General features: G+C 44.5%; 1 protein-coding gene across 1 annotated transcript in view; it reads right to left on the bottom strand.

Moving 5' to 3' along the window:
* LOC147698257 (uncharacterized) overlaps positions 1-22,870 on the bottom strand; it is a 955,135-nt gene that overhangs the window by 124,086 nt on the left and 808,179 nt on the right. The window lies entirely within an intron of this gene.

The following is a 22,870-nucleotide window of genomic DNA, read 5'->3' as shown; positions in this document are numbered from 1 at the left end:
ACATACAAGACAGGAAGCAAAAACACAGTTGAACAATACACTGGAGAAATCTTAATAATAATTTCTCTATTCACAAAGGTATTACTTTATTTATGCCTACAAGGAATTCACAAAAGGATTCTTGGCCGGCATAACTGGATTGCAGTAGTAAATGCCAGACAAGCAAGCAGGAAGCAGTGCCAGGCGTGATTTGACTTCTACGTTTGTGAAGGCCACAAACATATGCATTTGTGGGCATTCACAAACTAAAATAAGACTCTTTCACACTCTGGAAATGGCCAGAAAGTCCTGCCTGGCAAGAGCCGGAGTAACATCCCCTCCATGTTGGTACGGCAAATACAAAATGCCCTCATATGTTCAGGGTGTAAGGACAGGGCTTTCTACATATGGGTTAATCATTTTCATGCAGACAAAAAAAACTAAAAAATTTCTGTTTGCAAAGCAGACTCCATTCCTCTTGTGCTGAAATTCAATCTATGCTATGTAGATTTCAGCACGGGAGTAACAGGACCCTACATGTCATAGCCTATAACATTCTGGGAGGTATTCCTGGAATCATGCACCTGGCACTGATTTCCAGATGTACTTCAGGGGTTGATTGTGAATTGAAAAAATAGAATTACTTCAAGCAGAGGTGTAAACCCCCACTTTCAGCCACGGCTAGCACAGGTAAGCGGAGTGGCGTGGGGTGGTTGCGGGGTGGGAGTTGTAGGAAGTCAACAGACGACAAAATATGTATAATTAAATAAATGAATAATACCTATTGAGTCGTTTGTTGGCTTCCTCCTGCCGCACCTCACCCCACCACTCCACCGTGCTCACCTGTTCTGGCTGTGGCTATCTACTTATACTTTTGTGGGGTTTTTTATGCACTGGCTCCAAACAGTTGAGTTCAGTATATTCCTTATTTGCTTTCCTTATAGAAAAATACCTATACAAAAAGATGTTTATTCTGATACTGTTGATGTTTAATTTCAGATTAACACATTTTAACAGATTTCCTATATTTTTATCACCAATAGAATATGTACTAATTGCACAGTTGCTTGTTTGTGTTCTCCCATTTCTACCGCGTGGTTGGTAATCCATAATTTGTTTTGCTAGTAGACCTCCTTTGTATATTGTTTATATGCTTTAAAATCCTGTGTCCTTGGAGGGCACACAACTGCAGATTGTTTCCCATGTTTGAAACAGGTGACAAAAAGGGTTTATGTTAAGTGCAGTACACACTCTAAAATCAATAGCTGTTTCTTGATGGTGCAATATAACTCCATCCATCATGGGACAGCAATAATGGCTGTAACTTTCCTATGACCCAATGTTAGTTTATGATGTCTCAGAGTCATTCCTTTGCTGCTGGATTTATTAGAGCACAATATATGGCTTTCTAGATTGGCAGGTTTTTAACGAGTCAAGGGGTCCACTGGAGTGCTGCAAGCACCCCTCAAGAGGGTCATAAGGCAGCCTTGCCAGCTTGATATCTTGATTTATTGCCAAGTAGTCCTTGGTCAAAACATAGACTATATAATGACAAGAAAGACAGAAAGGGTTGTGAGTTTCCCAGTTTAAAACAAGAGTCTCAGAGTTACATTGGGAGAGGTGGCACGGTATGCAAAACACAGAATGGTTAAATTTATCAGCAAGTTTCTGCAAACTTAGAATCAATAAATAAGTTTAGTAAGAATACACACATAGAGGCTACTTTTTGACATTCCATATGTTTTGAAAGGCAGCACAAATCAAATTCCACTAATGAGATCGTGGGACATTGCTTGTCCTAATTTGTAATTGAAAATCAAATTAGCATCCATTTATGCACTGCAATATTGAAAATGGTGACACACGGATATAACTAAAATAGGTGTGAAGCAAATAATAACACAACCACATATGGTCCAAAACTACGTCTGAAGCAGAAGGAAATCATTTCCTCTAAAGCTATAGAACATTTTGCTATTAAAACGAGGATATTTTAATATCCTGAGGCAGGCTTTCATGTATCTTCATTTTTTAATCAGAGGAAAAAACCCTTTATTTAAAAAAATAACCAAGTTAGCTACCTTTGAAAAATCTGTTAACATCAGTATTTGTAGCTCCACTTGGACTGACTTTCCTACCCAGAAATGATTAAATGTGTAGAGGAGTAGTTATCACTCCCTATTCAATCATTATGAATCTTTATTATTTAATTATATAAAATAAGGTATTTATGTTTTAGTTTTTACTTAATCTTCTAGTACCCCTACATAACATTTATTTATACTGAAAAAACAAAGGTTATAGTTAGTTGAAATAAGGTAAAGATTATTTTTTTTAAATAAAATATATCTGACATGTACCAGCTATACTTTGCTGAGCTAACTATAACTTTCATGCCTGCCATGCACTGTCTGTGAAGTGACATAACTACCACCACATTACATCACTCATGACATGTTAAATGACATTATTGATTATGTCACTGATGACCTCAGTGATGACATCAATGATGACATATGCCGTTTGGTGTCAGGGTGTGCTCATCTTGTTCTCCTATTTTTAATTCATTTTCAGAATGCAGGGGCCACGTCTCTGAGTCATGTAACGGCTGACAGAACATATTGTCAAGGTGGTGCCAGGCAATCAAGATTGATTAGTTACCTCTAAAGTGATGAATCAGAGCATACCTGGACCCCAACAGTCTAGATATATCTAAATTTGTAATCCTTTCATGACTCTAACCACTGGTTTAGGTGCAAATTTCTCTAAAATGGTTGGACAGATTTACACGAAATCACAAATAGCATGCTTTATGACTAACATAATGTTTTGCAAACTTTGGTGCAATTCAGTTCAGCATTTCCTCTCTATCAACATCAGACGTTTGTAATGGGAATTAACATTGGAACTTGTTTTGCCCCCCCCCCTTTTTTCTTGGCCGATCTGCACAACATTTTCCAGGAAGGAGCTGAGGTGGATGCAGTATTTTTGGGAAAGTTTTTAGCAATTTTGTTAAATTGCACCAAAGTTGTAATTGAAACTGCAACATAAAATTGAAAATGTAATATCATGTATATATACATTTATGAATTTAGCCGGCTGGAGTTGCAGGGGGCATTGGTGCTCCTTCTGTGGCCCCCAAAAATTGTGAAGCGGGTGCCCTTGGTGTACTCCAGGGCATCCACCATTTTTTAGCTGGACCCGGGGAATGGAGTTGCCGAGTCCATAATCCCGGGTTGTGCAGCCCTCCTCCCACTTCATTCATTTGAACCAGGCCCAGGGATATGGGGTTCCAGGGGTAATATTAGCCCAGAGAGGGGGCTGTGTGCCCCCCTCCCAATTAATATTGGGTTCGAGCCTGGGGAAATGAAGACCCTGAGGCCAAAATCGGTCTAGGTAGGGAGGCTGCATTCCCTCCTCCCCATTCCTAATATGCCTGGGCCCCAGGAGATGGGGCTAAATGTGCTCTCATATTAGGATTTTTTCCCCAAAAGTCAGGAAAGACATTGAAGAATAGAATAAAAACAATAACAATTAGAAGTCAGGATTCAGAATATAAAGGAAAGCAAATGGCAGAAGCTAAATAGGAAAAATAAAATTGGAATGGCAATCTGGGAAACTGACTGACAGCCAAATAAAGAGCAAAAGATATTGTTTGAATATAGGGAGAAATATTAAGTAATCCTCCAGGAAGCAGAAATAAATGAACATAGCAAAATAGGAGCAGAAAAGATAAGAGAGGTAGATAGAGATAAAAGGCAAAAAGAACAGTCACAATACTTGAGAGTAGTAGAAGAAAATAGAAGGAAACTAGATATCATTTTGAGGGAATAACCCAAATTGGGAGTAATGTAAAGTAAAAGAAGTAAACCCGAAAGAAAGTGGAAAAAAATGAAAACAGAAAACTGTGACTAAGACAGGTAAGCTGGAAAGTGACAAGAACAAAGAAACTTACTTTGATACTACTGATGAAGTAGAGAACATCAAAATAAAAGAAATTTAACAATATAATATAGGAAAAGAAAGACAAGTAAACATAGAAATAGCACTGATAAGAGAGTGTAATAAATAGCTCACAGAAAAAGAAGAGAACAAGCACATCAAAGACAAATGGAAAATAATACATTGGGTAACAAGATGTGTGTGAAAAAAAAGAGAGATAAATTAGAGAATCATCAAACAGAAAGTGGAAAAGTGACACAGAGCAGGGATGGGAGAGAAGATGAATATTTTAAAGTGAAAAATGTAGTCAAGAATCAACAATGAATGTAAAGACGAGAGACTCAATGAGAACAAAGCAGAGATATTAGTTTAGATTTATATCCAGTAATGCTACTCTCTTTAAACAGTAAACCAATGGAAAGCACCATTTTCATAGGGTAGCTCTTGATTCAAAACTAACAAGTCAGTAGAACTGAATCAAGTTTACATGATTGACTATAGTATGGACAATAGACAGATTACTCATGGGGTGCATGAAGCTTCAGATGAGGTTTGAAACTTGAGAGAAGAGATGTTGGACTTGGCTCTTATTGGCAAAGTTCCCTGACCTTTTTGCCTTTCCCTTAGTCCTTTTTTCTGACATGGTGTTGCTAACTTAGATGCTTTGTGCACTTTGCCACTGCTGATCAATGTCAAATTGCATGTTCTCCCTGTGTAAAGTGTAATGATAATTGGTTGTCCATAATTGGCATGTTTGCCTTACTAGTAAAGTCCCTGGTAAAATGCACTATGTATGCTAGGCCTGGTAACGCAAATGTTACTAGTGGGCCTGCCGCACTAATTGTGTCACTCACACATGTAGCCCTAAAGAGAAAACTCAGGCCTGCCACTGCAGTGCCTGCACGCAGTTTGCTAAACTGCCTTGTTGTCCTTACAAGTGCACCCACTTGCCAGGCCTTACCCTTCCCTTTTTATGCACATCAGACACCCCAATGATAGGTCCAGGGTACCCCCCTGGGCAGGGTGCAGTGTATGTGAAAGGCAGGATATGTACTAAGGTGTGTACCATGGCCTGACAGTGAGATACTGTCCATTTTGTTTTTTACTGTTGAAAGACAATCTTGCCCATAGGACAGAATAGGGGAGGCTGTGTAATATGTTTCCAGCCTATCTTCCCATAGGCATTAGATGGAGAGGTGAAGTTTAGTGTGCCTGAATTCACAATTTATTAACACATTTTTGTAAAGGTGGGTTTTGCATTGTGTGTTTATAGACCACTCTTTTAGAAGTGGCTGGGTTTTGTGTTTTAACATTTCTGTGTGTGTCTGCCTGGTTGTGGATTGACTGTCTGGATCTGAATGTTATACGTTCTGGGGAATGTCTTGACCCAGGGGAGGAGGTGAGACAGCAACAGGCTGACCTGCATCTGGAGTGTACGGGGGAGAAGTAGCACCTGGAGGTGAAGAGGCCTGGGCTGCTGCCATAAAACAATGACTCCATCTCCTGCTGAGTAAATAAGGATCCAGACCACCACGATCAAAGGAAGAAGATTTCAATGGCAGGGAGATACCCAGAACTGGTTTGGGCAGGGGTCAAATATATTTAGGGGTATAACTATGAGAGCTGAAATCCCTGGACTTTGGAATGGGACTGATCAAGACTGTAAAGGATTGAAACTACTTCATGGTCAAGAATAACCTCTGCCAAGGAAGAAACAGCTGAAGAGACTGAAGGAAAGGACTGACCTTTGCTGTGTTCGGGGCTGGCCTGCAGTTTGCTGATTTAACCAAGGAGAGGCTAAAGGGACTTTGCTGTGTGCTGTGTCCAACTGCTTGAAAGGACTTTGCTGTGTACTGTGTCCAGAAGTAACTTATCCCCAAGGACCCAAGTAGAGCTGGCTCCCTGTTGTGGAAACTCAGGAACACAACATTTTTCAGGTGTGTTTCAGCGACGCTGTGTATGTGTGCTTTTTGCAGCCTGAGACCCTCATAAGAACTGCCCTGTGATTGTGGGCACCAGGAGTCCAAGTGAGTCTCAGCAACGCTGTGTGCGAGTGCTTTGTGCAGCCTGAGAGCTTGGTGAGGATAGTCCTGTTATAGAGTGCACCCGGAATCCAAGTGAGTCTCAGCGACGCTGTGTGCGTGTGCTTTTTGCAGCCTGAGATCTTTGTGAGCATTGCTCTGTGATCGTGTGCATCCGGAATTCAAGTGTGTCTCCGCGACACTGTGTGCATGTGTTTTTTGCAGCCTGAGACCTTTGTGAGGATTGTTCTGTGATCGTGTGCACCCAGAACTCAAGGGAGTCTCAGCGACGCTGGGTGCGTGTGCTTTGTACAGCCTGAGCCCTTCGTGAGGATTGCCCTGTGAGCGTGCACACCCAGAGCTCAAGTGAGTTCCAGCGACGCTGTGTATGTGTGCCCTGTTGCAGCCTGAGATCTTCGTCATCGCCATCCGCCCCGACCAGCATCCCCAGAGGAGCTGTGCTGCCGGCCCAAGCCTGCCTTTGGAAAAGAGGGCCTTTCACCATCCCTGTTGGGGAGGGGGGTGGCCTAAGTTCCACTGCCCAAAATCAACAAAGTTTCATCGGATGCCCAAGTCACAAGGAGAGGAGAGCGAGGTCGCACCCCCCTGGTAACGCTTAGCGGGCGTGAGTGTGTCACCACCTGTGGCAGGGCATGGGCTCGGAGAGAAAGGCTCTTGGCCTTTCCCGTTCTCACAGGGGCGAGCCTCTGCTCAAGTCTGTATTGTGGCCCGTACTTGCTGAGGAGTGGCAGTACCGGGGCCGGAGTGTGGAGTTACACTTTCTTTTAACACCATACCCATGTTGGGGGTATATTTTGGCAGTAGCAGACCGTGAGTCAGCAGGAGTGACATAGAGACCTTCCCGAACACCGTCATTGGTGCCGGAGTCCATTATTTTGGCATTACAAACGGTCTGATTGTTGCATTACGCATTGCATTATTTCTGCATAACAAAGTACCTGATTATTGCATTACACATTATATAATTTTGGTATTACGGACTGCCTGATTGTTGCATTACTCAATGCATTATTCCTGCATAATGGGCTGCCTGATTTTTGCATTACGCATTGAATTATTTTGCATAATGAACTGCCTGATTGTTGCATTCCGAATTGCATTATTTTGTCACACGAACTGCCTGATTGTTGCATAATAAACTACATTATTGCTCCATCATGAAGTGCCTGATTCTTGCATTACGAACTGCATAGCATTACATTAGGGCGGCATTGGATCAGCTCGAATTTCTCAATAATACTGCTAGAATCTACAAGGGATTGCTGGCCTAATAACAGGCCAGGTGAAATATTACAAATACGCATATGTTGGATTTTTATTGTGTGGTCTCATCGTATATCATTTTATATAAACATATACTTGTTTTTTTATTAAACTCGTGTGGAGTCCATTTGTGGTGTCATCATTGGGTTACTGAGAGCGGGGTTGTAAATATTTTACACATTTGCCTTGGAGATAAGCCTAGCTGCTCCTGCGAAGCTACCGAGGGGCTGAGAAGATGTCCTTCCTTTCCCTGACTTAGAAGCAAGGGTCCCTATTTGGCCTAAGGCACCTACCTCAGCCAACTAGGGACCCCCAGTTCTAACAAGAGAAAAAAGTGAGAGATGTAATAAAGGGCCGCCTAGACTTTTTATGCTCATTAATCACTAGGCTAATGGTCACTGACCAGCGAAATCTGTACTTCCCTGCCAGTCCTATCATGGAATCCGGTTGACTAGAGGCAAAATCTCAATATTTTACACTTTGCTGACTTAATTAATGATTAATTGTGGAATTATTTCAAGAAACATGGACAGAAGTTTAAGTAAGTTAATCAGATAAAATAGGAATTAATTGACAAGTGTAAGACCTGTCAGCTCTAGAGTGGTCTAACCTCAAAACCTTATGTCTTCACTCTTCCTGTTTTGCTCAATTTGTTCTTATTGGCCATAGTACTCTAAAGTGCTTGTGCTCTCTCCTTTAAAGATGGTAAAATTGGCTTAGACCCATTTGCCACATTTATTTTACTTCTAAGTCCTATTAAAGTGGTGCTACAGGTACCTAGGGCTGATATAGTAAATGCTACTAGTGGGTCTGCAGCACTGATTGTGCCACCCACTTAAGTAGCCTTTTAAAGCACAGTCAGTTCAAACTTCTTGCACACGCATACAAAGCCCTACACAACACAGGACTAGAACACCTGAACAGTCACATGCACTTTCAACAACCCACCAAATACCTATGCTTTACTTCACTTTGACTCGCACACTCTCTCCACATCCGCAGAAGCAAAACTAGAGTTCGCTCATTCTCCTGCACCATACCCAAGACATGGAATGACCTCCTTCGACTCATCAGAGCCTCCTCCTCACTTCTTGAGTCCCAAAGCTGAAGACTTGGCTCTTTGTATAAGCTCCTTGGAGAGCACATGCCTACACACTTGCCCAAACACCTGGATACCCTCTCAGGCTTTTAGTGCACTATAAAAATATACATAACATAACAAACAAATCATGTCCTAGGCCTCCCATTGTTGTCTATGTGTGCAGTTTTAAACTGCCGTATCAACCTAGCAACATTTACCTTTTCGCAGGCCAAACCCTTCCTTTTTAATACATATAAAGTCACCCCTAGGGTAGGCCCTAAACAGCTCTTAGGGCAAGGTGTATTGTATTAAAAAAGTTGAACATGTACCTCTACGTTTTATATGTCCTGGTACAGAAAACCCCCTAAATTCATTCTCACTGCAGCAATATTCTACTTCTGACATAGGATAATATTGGGTTATCTTATTACATTTAATAAGTAATAACTTTTGTGTGGGTTCAGGTCGGAATGTCATGTTTGGTGTCTTAGGAATTGTAATTTAAAACCCTCTTCAATGGTAAAGTTGAACTTTAAGTCACAATTCTAAAGATGTCACTATACAAAAGCTATATTTTCTTGTCCTAACCATTTGGTGCTTGCAGCTTTTTGAGAGGTGGACTTGTTTTGGTTATGGGCGGAGCAGGCAAGCAGCTGTAGCATTGGTGAGCGAGGGAATGAGTGGACGGTGAGCATTTCGAGGGCTCCGGCCCCTGATTCTTTATACAAGCCCCAGGCTCCAACTCCAGGAGCAATTAGCTATGTCTGTCCGCTACCCTGCAGCCTAGCAGGCAGATATTTCGGAGCATCCCGGGGAGGGGGAGTTTGAGGACGAGTGCGGTCACCATTAGACAGCGGCCACAGAGTGAGAGCCACATGAGATTCATGGAAGCGGCCCAGCTAGGTTTGGGTGCAGCCTGCCGTCATGCCTGATGTACCCCACTCATCCAGATAGTTCCAGGAAAGTTCAGCTGCGGCGTGGAGCTGGTACCAACTCTGGGTGCACAGGGCCACCCCCTCCTCTCCTTTGTTTATGCCAGCCATTAACCACTCAAAATAGGTCCACAAGTACATATTGGAGACATACTGGAGGCCGGAGTTAAGGACGCTATTTGCTTACCCCCTCTGCTCCCCTCTGTTCTGCCTCATTTACCAAAGCTAATAAGTAATTAAAACTCAGCCCATTCAGTTTATGACTAGCCCATATCTTGCACTCCTATTGGGCCTCGTGGACCCCGATTCCCCTTTGATACGTGCATGGGGGTAAGCTAGTTTCAAAGTACTCCCTCTGGGCCCCTTAGTCAGGGATGGTGGAGAGAGAATGTTTCTGGAGTGGTGCCTGAGGGCCAAGGAAAGGAAGGGGCTGGACTGAGAGTGCCAAAAGTATGCTGAGGCACAGGGTCAAGACTCATTTGCAAATGGCCATGTCTGAACTGGGGTGGTGTGGTGCGCAAAATAACGATGGATTAAACCCAGATCTGTGACTGGGGGTGGATGTTTTGCCATTGTGCAACATTCCATCCATCAATTGTTGTTTTTGCATATCTCGTTCCTTAGCAATGTGCTCAGGGAGAACAAGAAAAGCGCTAAAAGCTACACAGAAGAAAAAATAGCAGCTGAATGGGCCTATATCAACTGATGCCCCGCATGGGGGTGAGGATGGGGAATGAAGTGTAGGGAAACATATAGAAGATATGCTAACTTTTACTCATTTAGAAGATTTACCTTTCACATATAATCATCTGGAGAAAGTGAAAACAAAATCAGACTTTCTAAAGAATCCAGTTGATACTTTACTAACATTTCATAAGGGCATAGAACAAAGGAGCCTCCAGAGCCCAATCCAACCACTTCCGTTAGATGCCCCTTTTCTGGTTCTTGAGATAGCCCCCAACCTTCAGACAATCCTGACAGAACCGGTTACCTCAGATAGTCCAAAAAGCAAAAAGGGTGCCTTCCAGGGGGAGTCTTGGGCAATAAAAAGTATCCAAACAAGGGAGACCAAGAGTTACTGTGGGCTAGGAGAGCTGTAGAAAGTGTTGGAAAAAGCCAAGGACAGCACAGCTTATGACACGGCAACATCTAAAAGTAGTAGGAATTTAGGTGTAGCCCCCGTACTGGGCACGGCCATTCAGGTTGCCGCAAAGGTGCATCATCACTTAGACTGCCATCCCAAGAGTCTCATATTTAAAACAAATGACCTGACAGGAAAGATTCTTACTCAGGAGACAGACCAGGAACCAAAAATAGGTAATCTCTCTCTCAGGCCTGTCGACCAGTATAACAGCATTGTCAAATGAAGCACAATTAGACATGGCCATGGACTTTTTTTCCCCTTTGGGCAAATCCAAGGTGGAAGGCGCAGTATTAGCAGACCAACAATTTGTTACGGTGGATCCTCTGTAGGGAGCTCTCCTGTTAGTGTCACACATGAAGAGACTCTTTACAATCAAACTCCAAATTGAAAGGGAAAATAAATTAATACGTGGGAGATTTTTCTACACTCATTCCAAACAATAGTCAATGCTTTAACATATCAATCTAGCAAGCTTGACAAACAGGTGGACCTGTTAAATACTTTGGCGTTCTATATTTCCACAATTGATTAGAAAATAGGAGCACTCAATTTGCTTATTCAGAGCGCACAATTTGAGGTTCAGTGTGTCTCCGCCTATGCCTGTAGTCCAGTCTTGGACAAATTGGGATCGCTTTCGGGGATGTTAGAATCAGTGCTAACAGAGATTAAATGCCAGATAAAAACTGGCACAGGCACTAATACTTCGCCAACACAATCCAAGATTGACAGCCTAGTTACTAGTGATAAAGTCCTCCTCCAAAAGTCATTGGAAGCTTGCAAGTGTTTCGGGGAGCCTCCCAAATGAATCTGGAACATCAGAGTAGGGGAGTTGAGAGGTTGTTAGAAAATCAGCAGACTGTCAAGTCAACTCCGATAATAGTGCATCACTCTCTCCTCACTTATCTGCCTCTACTACACTGTGTTGAATGAGTCCGTTTGAACAAAGAAGGACCCTGGGCCTGTGAATACTACTTAAGAATGACTGTCATACTGCCAAAAGACTACTGTTCAGTGTGAGGCATGCCCTGCTTTCTGAGAAGGAAGGCTGGACCTGGAATGAAGTGACTCCCAGGGTAAGCTGACCGACCTACTGTTCTGAGCTACGGCAACACAACAAACTTCAGAGGTCTTCTTGCAGCTGCCCAAATGACCTGGTGCACTGGACCTGCAACTGGACTTGCCTGAGTTCTACTGACCTCAGCTGTATTCAGTTCCTGGTCCTCAAGAGATGTCCCTTGGGTACCTTGGTGCCTCCTAAGTTGAGATCCACCCAAAAGAAAAAGAGAAATTGTGACGTTTTGGACCCTAAGCAACTGTGAACAAGCCTGTTTGGTCTAAGAGCTTACCCCCTGTGCTGAATGCCAACGTGAAGTTCTGGTGAACCCGAATCTCCATATGGCAGTGCCCAACAGAGACGACCGGCAATATAAGATCTACACTTTGTGCTACAGCATCAACAGCCTTTGGTTACCACCTATGCGAATCTCCAGCAAGGTAGGTCTGCGACGCCAGACAGGGTCTTTGCTCTACAGTGACGACTGTCCGGGCTGCTTCGTCTGCTCTCCCTGCTCCTCGCGGCAAACAAAACTCTTCATGCTGGACTTAAAAGCGTAACTTTTTCAGTGGGACTAACCTGGTCCCTATACCCAGCCCATGCTCAATTGTCGTCGGCCTGAACTTGTGACTTTCACCCACTCTTGCATGACCAGATAACTATGAGTGGCACTTTGTTCTGTTAGGTGCTATACTTAGCTTAAATCTTTGAAAATGCATATCTCAGACTCAACAAATTAGATTTATGTTGTTTTGGTGTCAAATCATTTATTACATTTGACTCTATTTTTCTACATTGCTGTGAGAGTTTTCTTGTGCTTTGTTTTTACTTTATTGCTGTTTGTGTGTAGCATAAATACTTTGCACATTGCCTCTAGGCTAAGACTAATTTCTTTTGTACCAAGCTACCAGAGGGTTATGCACAATGTAATTTATTGACTTTTTGTGGTTCACCCTGACACGGATTGTGGGTGTTGTTTGAGTATGGTTTCACACCCTCAACCAATATCCCAAGATCTCACAACAAGCCTTCATTACAGACCTCGAGAGGCTGATTAAAAGGGAGATTGGGAATTTCTATAACAAATTCTTATAGATGAAACACAGCCGTACAGAGTAAAGACATAGCTAGGTAGCCATATTATCACCGGTTTTCCACAGTGACAAATATGCATCCTCATTGTAATTGACTGTTGTGCCCAATATTAGTCAAACATGGTATTATCAGTCGATGGCCTTATTTGAATGTGGGATGTGGTACACTCCAATAGTTGTGACTTAGAAAGCAGTTCTAATGGAAGGTGATATAATAGGCTCATACCACTCAGTTTAGAATATTATTAAACCACATCTTTGGAGAAATTACAGGGATAATTGGGTTTTTTCCTTTTGCGCTTATATGGGAATATTGTGTTTTTTGGCTCCTTAATACAATGACAATGTATAATATTCCGGGTGGTAATCCATGCATAGGCTCCATTTTAAACTCAATTATCAATTATATGTTTAGTGATAGTTAGCATCTAGTGGCTGTCCATTTTTATAGCCCACTCCCTTTAAAAAAAGCAGTCATAATCTGCAATTTTTTATCATGTATGCACAACATTAAGTGCCCATCAGGATGTATTGACAGCCTGCGATTTTAACTGAAGGATCAAGAAAAAAGACGCATCACATTATTGGCATCTGTCAATGTGAAAGGATTCATTATACTTTGAGAAAAGTTGTGCAAAAAAGGATATGTATGGATTATGCAGAATATGTCAATAAATATCTGAAATTGTAAATTCCTGCAATAAGTTGCAATAACTAGGTAGATTAGAGTTAAAGCCAATTTGGTGAATGGGTGACTGGAAGCTGAGCCCAAGCCTAAATATCTAGATCAACATACTTCTAAACACGCAATTGTCCTATATAATTACTAGCAATATTGAGAATGTAAAAGTGAAATGATCAACCTAAACACTGGGTTGATCACAACCTGATTCAGTTCCACTGACATGTACGTTTTTAATCAAGAGCTATCCTATGAAAATTGTGCTTTGCATTAGTTTCTAATAAAGTGGCTGTAGAATAAGAAATTAGTTATGATTGTTAAAAAATGGAACATCATGCTACAGCAAAAAATGATGGAAATAATGTAGGGCCAGATGTACTAAGCAATTTTTGGGGTCACAAATGATCCGATTCACAGAATAGGGCCTGTTGCAATCACAAAAATGCTTTTATCTTGTGTACAAACACCATATTACGATCTCGTAACAAGTTAACAAATAGCAACTTGGGCTTGTAACCCAATTCTGATTCATTATTTAGAAGGGGCATGTTTATATTGTTTCTTCCAAATATAGGATCAGAATGCTGCGTATTATTATTTTGAGACCTGAATCCAGGAGCAAAGCATTAATACTTTACTGACTACAGAAGTGTAGTGATAATGTTTTTGCAGAGGAAAGGGATCTCCAAGGGACCCTTCCCCTTTGAGAATTTTAAAAAATGTAAGCTAAAGGTTTAATTTTTCTTTGTGGGGGGGAAGCACCCTTTTTTTCTCTAAGGAAAACCAGGTTAATTGGAAAAAATGTTTTTATTTAAAAGCAATCACGGAAATGGTGATCTACTGAATCCAGAATGCCACCATGCCTGTGATGGCTGAGATTCCTAGTGGGTCACAAAATCTAGCTGCCTCATTAATATTCATAAGGTAGGTCGACTTGCAAGCCACAAGAAATTGGTAATTTGCGCACCGACCTATTACTTCATAGGTCGTTCGGAAAATAGCACTCTGTTCACACAAATATTGGTCGCAAATGGCATGTGGTATTTTGCTAACAGACTTTATTACATCTGGCCCCTAGATCTTTAGAGGATTGAAGCAATAGGCATGTATGTATGCAGATGCTGGTGCTTGTAGAGGAGAAACCTATCTGAGAAGCAATGAAGCAATAGGAATAATTTAAGACAGTGGGGTGGATAAGGTTACTAGGCATAACCTGTTGCTGTCATGTGGACCAGCTCTATGGAGCTGCCACTCATGGTAAAATTGCCCGCATGGTTCACACGATTTAACTCTTACAATATACTCACAATGGTGGGCAGTGATATTGACCACATCATTTCAGACTGTCTAATGCAAAGGATATGCAAAATATGGGGGTGTGTCTTGTTCCAGTCAGTTACCAGGTATTGGCAAAGCACAATCTCGTTAGAAAAATATTTGCCAGAATCTGATTTAGCCAATTTGAAGAACGAACCAATTGTACAAGCCAAAATTGGGTTTGTAATTTTTTGTTAAGTAGCAGACACAGAACATTTGAAGAGTGCAACGGAGAAGCCCATTCATGTCAATTTGGAATGGTTGGTGTATATATGTAAAATCTTCAAATGGAATATGTTCGCATTTCTCAGCACTGTGAATATGTACAATATTTCTTCAAAAATCCGGACATGCGCCAACCCATAAGAAAATAGACTGCTTGTTAAATTTCCTAACTTGTGTGATAATGGCCGTAAGTGAGGGGATGCACGCTGTGAGATGAAATGTATTTGAGATCGGATTCTTCCTATGAAGAGCTAACTAGCTCATAGCCCAGTGCAGATCAGCACGTGCCAGAGCCCAAGAACGCTCAGAAGCTGTGGGTATGCAAATTCTAACTGAGGCGCATACTTTTTATTTCCTCCAGAGACCACGAGCTAAAGTTCAGAGTAATATCATAATCTACAAGCTGTGTCACATTTCCACATGTTATGGTTTGTAAAAGTGCAGCTCATGATTTATTCACACAACCATGGAACAGTCGCCAGCTTTCCCACGAGATATGTAATTGTAAAGTTAACAAAATTGGTTGGACATTTAAAACTAAATGCTTTCTTCCTAACTGGGAATTTCGATCAAGATGATGTAAGTTCTTGGTAATTAGCATGCCAGATGAACAAATTGCTTCTAGCTAGTGCAGAACTAGTTATGTTTCGAACTTCGTTACAAATCATTGTATTTCATACTGAAATTTGATCTCTGAGGCTGATGAGAAAATGATACAAAAATATATACTTCATGTGGTTTCACAACGTGCTCACTTTTAAAAGGGCATTTAGTTTGAAGAATATCCAATTATTGATATAGATTCGCAGCTGATATTTCTGCACTAATTCCGAAAATGTACAGTCCCAGTTTTTGTTAGCATAGCTTTGTGTGGTAAAGTCCTTTATAGATTGTAATATTAAAAGAACGTTTTACCCATGCGTGTTATCAGAATATTCAGTACGGAATTAATAATAACATCAATATATTTATTCAGTTTAAAACTAATTACCAAAATTGATAGGATGCCATAATAACCAACAGAATAACACGTTGAATATTTGAAAAACAAAACAATTAAGATGCTTATGTAATGCATTAAGGAGTTTAACATAGTTCAGTATACCAGGCTCTTGCCACTTAAGCCTCATGTGACCTGCAGATCTGCATGCTTGTATTCCAGCTGGGTAGATGCTGATTTTTAACCGTACAAGGTCGATAACATGAGCGCCAAATTAGAAACTCACATTTATAAACAGAAGTGTTGCATATAGTTTGATGGTAAAACATGCTTCACAAATTACACGATTATTGGTATCTCCAAAGTGTTAATAGAAAGTAGGCTTTTGGACCCAATCGGGTGAAGAGAGGTCGTGCGCAAAACATTTTCAAAAGACATGCTATCCATGGAGATAGTTCAATAAAGAGAACAATGTCATCTCATACCTCGTCCAATTACGCTTCACGCACACTTGCATTCAATGCAACTGTGCTTTGGCAACACTCATATGAAAATGCAAGACTAAAATGGCAGTGGGTCCATCATTAAAAATACAGGGCCTCATATATGAGAAATGACGCATCACTGCGTGAAAGCAGCGATGCATCACTTCTCAGTGCGCAGTCCTTGCAACATTCCTGATGCATCATATTTAATGTATGACGCATCATGTCGCAAGGACTTACAGATACGTCAGTATTTCTGACGTATCTGTAAGCGCAAAAGTGACGCATTGCTGGAGTGTGTCACAAAAGTGACGCAACTCCAGCTATGCGTCCTTTCACATGGGGCAAGCCCCATGTGAAAGGGCCTGCGTCAGTCTTACACCTGCTGTGAGGCAGGTGCAAGATTTTGACGCAACGGTGTCCTAAAAGTGACGCAGGGAAATCTCATAGATTTCACTGTGTCACTTCTACGACCCTTCCTTGCGTCAATACGCCCCCCTTGCATACATGATACCTGGCGCAGGTATAATGTGGCGCAGGGGTTTACAAAGTGACGGATCTACCTAGATGCGTCACTTTGTAAATATGGCGCAACAAGGCGCATATTTTACGCCACTGGTGCGTCACAAAAAGTGATGCACCGCGGCGTAAAAGTGACGCACAGCCTCATAAATGAGGCCCACAGTACCTATTTTCGGTCCTTCTTGAGCGAACGTGTTCTGCTTTGACAGGTATCTTTTAACTTTGAAAAATTCGGAACAAAGGGTTGTTATTTCTCGAAATAAAAAGAAGAAAAACAACGGATTTTGAATTGAATCGTTCAGAAGAAAAAAGTATAATGGAATATCTTGGTAGACCCACACGCCGGGCAGATTTACTAAACCGTCACCAATACAGCACAGGAGCCAAAAATGCTGTGCTGCGTTGTGAGACAGGGAGGGAGCAGGAGAGCAGCATAACTACAGAGATATGGAGTCTCTAGCCCTCTCCCTAAAACGCCAGCAGAATTTGGCTGCCGTGTGCCACACACATACCTTTGTGCCATAGTTTAGGTTTGTGTGCTAGAACCTACTATAGGTTTTGTACTGGAACGGTTCAATTCCAGTGCAAAATAATATGCCTAGACAACTTCTAAAACTGTTCCTACTTTGTATGTGTGCTGTACAATGCAGCACACATGCAACGTTGGATAATAAAGTAGAAAGCAAAACACTTCTCACTTTAGCGCCTGGTTTCAAAAGGCGGTATGTTTTTACGTAAAACCCTATCTCACATTTGTGGGACGTAGGGCTTTGAGTCAAAAGGGGTGGGTGATTGCAAGGGAAGGCCCCTGTGACACTAATTAACACACAGCAGCGCTTTGTTCTACTTTGTCTTTTCTTTTATTCAAATTCTAGCTGGAAAGTAAATGATAAAATAAACATTTTGTGCTCGTTTGCATCTTTTTTGACGAAATCCCAGCGCAAAATGTTAGTAAATACCCTCGCTGAGCCTGAAAACTGCAGCATTCTGGTAAACCATTACATGATTGTGGCTAGTGTTTGAAAGGTCAACCTTTTCCCAAGCCCAGCTCTCACTCATCACTGTCAGGCCCCTGTACAGCTCTGACTGAGTGTCTTCTCCCTCTGCTGCCTTCTACCGTCTGCCTTCATTATCTGGTAACTCTGTTCACATCACCTGTGCCTGGCTTCTCATGATTCATTAAATCTGCTCTGTGTAGGCTTTTCTTTCCCTAGTGCCTCATTTCCATCTTCTGTGCCTTACTTCTCATCCTTCTTTAAACTGCTCTTTGCCCCATTGTCGATTCCCTTCCTCTGTGCCCCTTTTCATCCTTTCCTGACTTTCTTCCAGCCTCCTTGGAGCTTTGTGCCTGTTTTTGCTGTTGCTCTTGCCCTTTTCAGCCCATCCTAGTCCCCACCCTGTTGCTCCTGCCTTGCATCTTTGGGCTAGCCCTAGCCACCACCGCCCACCACCAGGGCCGGACTGGCCGTAGTGGGCACTGGACAATCCCCCGGTGCGCCACATGTGTGAGGGCTGGTTTTGGGCCCCTGGGGGCCTATTTTGTTACAGGTCCGTTTTTGCAGCATAAAAAGTTTGGCGGCACCCCCAAACCCCAGGGGAGGGGGGGTGGCCGAGCACGTTGCCAGGGCCAGTTTTGGTTCCCAGTCCGACCCTGCCCACCACCCCTCCCACTTCTTGGGACCTCTTTAATGGTGACTGCAGCATGCCAAAAGCAAGCCTGTCTGCGCCCAACCGAGGCTGGAATGCTTCCAGCACCAGGAACCCTGGTTCTTTGCTCCTCACAGCTACATCAGCACCAACCACCATGCCCTGGACCCCGTACACCTCAGCAAACACATCTGCTACATTACCCTTCTCAAAAGTAGACCCTTTCACCTGCACCCACTACAACTCCACATGTCACAATACAGTCTTCAGTGCACTGCCCAGCACCATGCTTACCTCTCACCACAAAGCACCAGTGCCTCACCACCAGCTCGCGTGCATCCTCCTTAGCACATGCTAACTGTTCAAGCAGGTCACCGAGATTTGGGACCTCATCGTAACCCTGGCACCAGACATAGTTTTTCTCACCAAGACCTGGCTCAACCCTTTATCCACCCCTGATTAAGTATGGGCGAAATTTGCGAATTCGCGGTCCGCGAATTCATGCAAAATGGCAAAAACATCCGCGAGTTCGTGAATTTTCCCGCAAACTCGCGGATTTTTTTGCCATTTGCACAAATATGTGACCACGTGTGCCTGTAACTTTGCCAGCGCACCAAAAGGCGCCGAAGTCCCTTGAGTGAGCTGGCCATTATAGTGGGGACGGGCGGGAAGACGTTTCATACCGCTAGTGCATCCAGGCACCAGACTTCATGGTGCAAGAGCATAATGGTGCTGTGCGGTACGGGTATATATGTACTGGGGGCAGAGGGGCACTAAGCACAATGTGTGCTCACACCCAGAGGGCTCCCAGGCAATTGAGCATGAATGATTTTCACACTGAGAGGGCTCTGGGGCAGTTCAGCAGCACAGGGGCTCACACCCACTGGGCCCCGGGGCAGTTCAGTAGCACAGGGGCTCACAATCCCTGGTTCATCACTGCCACCCTCTGGTCCATCACAGCACCCTCTGGTTCACCACTGCCACCCTCTGGTTCATCACTGTCACCCTCTGGTTCATCACTGCCACCCTCTGGTTGATCACAGCACCCTCTGGTTCACCACTGCCACCCTCTGGTTCATCACTACCACCCTCTAGTTCATCACTGTCACCCTCTTGTTCATCACTGCCACCCTCTGGTTCATCACAGCACCCTCTGGTTCACCACTGTCACCCTCTGGTTCATCACTGCCACCCTCTGGTTCATCACAGCACCCACTGGTTCACCACTGCCACCCTCTGGTTCATCACTGCCACCCTCTGGTTCATCAATGTCACCCTTTGGTTCATCACTGCCACCCTCTGGTTCATCACAGCACCCTCTGGTTCATCACTGCCACCCTCTGGTTCATCACTGCCACCCTCTGGTTCATCACTGCCACCCTCTGGTTCATAACAGCACCCTCTGGCTCACCACTGCTTCCCCACTGCCACCCTCTGGTTCACCACTGCCACCCTCTGGTTCATCACTGCTACCTTCTGGTTCATCACTGCCACCCTCTGGTTCACCACTGCCACCCTCTGGTTCATCACTTCCACTCTCTGGTTCATCACTGCCACTCTCCGGTTCACCCCTGCACCCTCTGGTTCACCACTGCCACCCTCTGGTTCACCACTGCCACCCTCTGGTTCATCACTGACACCCTCTGGTGCACCACTGCCACCCTCTGGTTCACCACTGCACCTTCTGGTTCATCACAGCACCCTCTGGTTCACCACTGTAGATTATGGGGAAAAAGCACACATGCCCAGCCAGCCTCAACCGAGACAATTTAATTTGGGGCTGGTTAATGTGTTACTGAATTTGAGCTTCAAGTCCGGCACCTGCTTCCTTATCTGTAAGTGCTTCCTGTGGCAGTTTAATTTTTGTGACAGGAGCCATACTTGTACCTATTCTCTGACCCTGCTTCGAGGGTCAGAGCAGGGTCAGAGAATAGTTGCAACAACTCTGGAGGCGCCTCAGGAAGCACTTACAGAATTACAGCAGGTGCCCAAGTTGAAGTTAATTTCTTTGTAACCATTTTGTAAATTGTTACAAAGAATTAGCTTCAACTTGGGCACCTGCTGTAACCTGTAAGTGCTTCCTGGAAAAAATGTGTCCCGCTCGCGAGTTCGCTGATTTTTCCTGCAATTTTGCGAGATTCGCAGACCGCGAAATTGCGGAAAATCTGCAAATTTCACGAGCGGAACGAATTTTCGGCCCATACTTACCCCTGATATTGCCACAGCAGTACCCGATGGATGCAAGAACACCCACCGGGACTGCATCAACGAACCTGGAGGAGTAATCATCATCATTCACAAAGAGACCATCCCGGGAAATACCACTATGGACAACCCAAAGGACCATGGAAAACCTGAACTTCAGGCACCAAACTAATGGCAAGTGGACCATCAATCAATCAATCAATCATAGCATTTGTAAAGTGCACTACAAACCAGTGAGGGTCTCAAGGCGCTGCGGGGGGAAACGCTGCTACTGTTCGAAGAGCCAGGTCTTGAGGAGTCTCCTGAAGGTTAGGAGGTCTTCGGTCTGCTGTAGGCGGATCGGGAGGGTGTTCCAAGTCTTGGAGGCGAGGTGGGAGAATGATCTACGTGCCGGCAATCACTCTTCGGATGCGGGGGACAGTGGCGAGGGTCCGGTCTGCAGAGCAGAGCTGGCGGGACGCGGTGTAGAGGCTGAGTCCGCTGTTGAGGTAAGCTGGTCCGGTGTTGTGGAGTGTCTTGTGTGCATGGGTGAGGAGCTTGAAGGTTATCCTCTTGTTGATGGGAAGCCAGCGCAGGTCTCCCAGGTGGGGTGTGATGTGGCTGTGGTGCGGGATGTCGAGTATCAGGCGTGCAGAGGCGTTGTGGATGCGGTGGAGCCATTTCAGAAGTTTGGCCGGGGCTCCTGTGTAGAGTGCATTGCTGTAGTCCAGTCTACTGCTGACGAGGGCCTGGGTGACCGTCCTTCTAGTTGTGGTGGGGATCCACTTGAAGATCCTGTGAAGAAGGCGGAGGGTTTTAAAGCAGGAGGAGGAGACGGCATTGACCTGCTTTGTCATGGAGACCGTGGAATCGAGGATGACCCCCAGGTTTCGTGCATTGTCGGTGGGTGTAGGGGGTGCTCCTAGTGCCTTCGGCCACCAGGAGTCATCCCAGGCAGAGGGGGTGGAACCGAGGATGAGGACCTCCGTCTTGTCCGAGTTCAGCTTCAGACGGCTGTTCCTCATCCAGTCAGCGATGGCCTTCATTCCTTCATTGAGGTTGGTTTTGGCGGTGTGGGGTCCTTGGTGAGCGAGAGGATCAGCTGGGTGTCATCAGCGTAGGAGATGATGTTTAGGTCGTGCCGTCGGGCGACGTGGGCGAGCGGTGCCATGTATACATTGAACAACGATGGGCTGAGGGGTGATCCTTGGGGTATGCCGCAGATGATCTCGGTGGCTATGGAGCAGAAGGATGGAGGTGGATGCCCTGGGTTCTCCCGGTGAGGAAGGAGTTGGTCCAGTCCAGGGCCTTCTCTTGTAGTCCAGCGTCGTGGAGGCGTGCTTTTAGTGTGCAGTGGCAGACTGTGTCGAAAGTGGCTGACAGGTCCAGGAGAATGAGGGCCGCAGTTTCTCCGTTGTTGAGCAGGATCCTGATGTCATCGATGGCGGCGATGAGGGTAGTTTCGGTGCTGTGGTTGCTACGGAATCCAGATTGTGATAGGTCTAGGATGTGGTTCTCTTCGAGGAAGCTGGTCAGTTGTTTGTTGATGGCTTTTTGGATGACCTTCGCCGGGAACGGGAGCAGGGAGATGGGTCGGAAGTTCTTTAGGTCCTTGGGATCCACCTTGGGTTTCTTGAGTAAGGCGTTGATCTCTGTGTGTTTCCAGATCTCCGGGAAGGTCGCTGTCTCGACGGAGATGTTGATGTTTTTCCGGAGATGGGGTGTGATGGTGCTGCTGGCTTTGTTGATGATGTGGTGTGGGCAGGGGTCTTCTGGGGATCCAGAGTGGACGGTGTTCATGATGTTGATGGTGTCGTTGTCGTTGATGTTGGTCCAGGCGAGCAGGCGGTTGGTGCGGGTGGTGGCCATGGGGGCGTGGGTGCCGGTGGTTGCCGGGGTGATGGCGGCGTCAAATCCGTTGTGGATGTCTGCGATCTTGCGATAGAAGAAGGTGGCCAGTGAGTCCCTCAGGTCTTGTGATGGTGGGATGTTGTTGGTGTTGGAACTGGGGTTGAAGAGTTCCTTCACAATGCTGAAGAGCTCTTTGCTGTTGTGTGCATTGCTGTCTATGCGGTCTCTGAAGGTGGTCCTTTTGGCGGATCTGATGTTGTTGGTGATGTCGGCAGGTGGCGTTCCTGTGGTCTGTGTAGCTTTCCAGTGTTCTTTCGCGTGTCCAGTTTTTTCCAGTTTTTGGCAGGTTCGCTTGGAGGTCTTTGGTGAACCAGCTGGCTCTCTTGCTGGTCTGGGTGTTGAGGGGTTTCTTGAGCGGGGCAAAGGGGGTTGGCGCAGGCCTCGATCCATTGTCTGAGGTTGCGGGCTGCGGCGTCGGGGTCGGTC

This window comes from Lissotriton vulgaris, chromosome 8, assembly GCF_964263255.1.
Source record: "Lissotriton vulgaris chromosome 8, aLisVul1.2, whole genome shotgun sequence".
In the NCBI taxonomy this organism is placed as follows: domain Eukaryota; kingdom Metazoa; phylum Chordata; class Amphibia; order Caudata; family Salamandridae; genus Lissotriton; species Lissotriton vulgaris.
The sequence above is the reverse complement of the archived record's forward strand: the minus strand, read 5'-3'. Positions and strand labels throughout refer to the sequence as shown.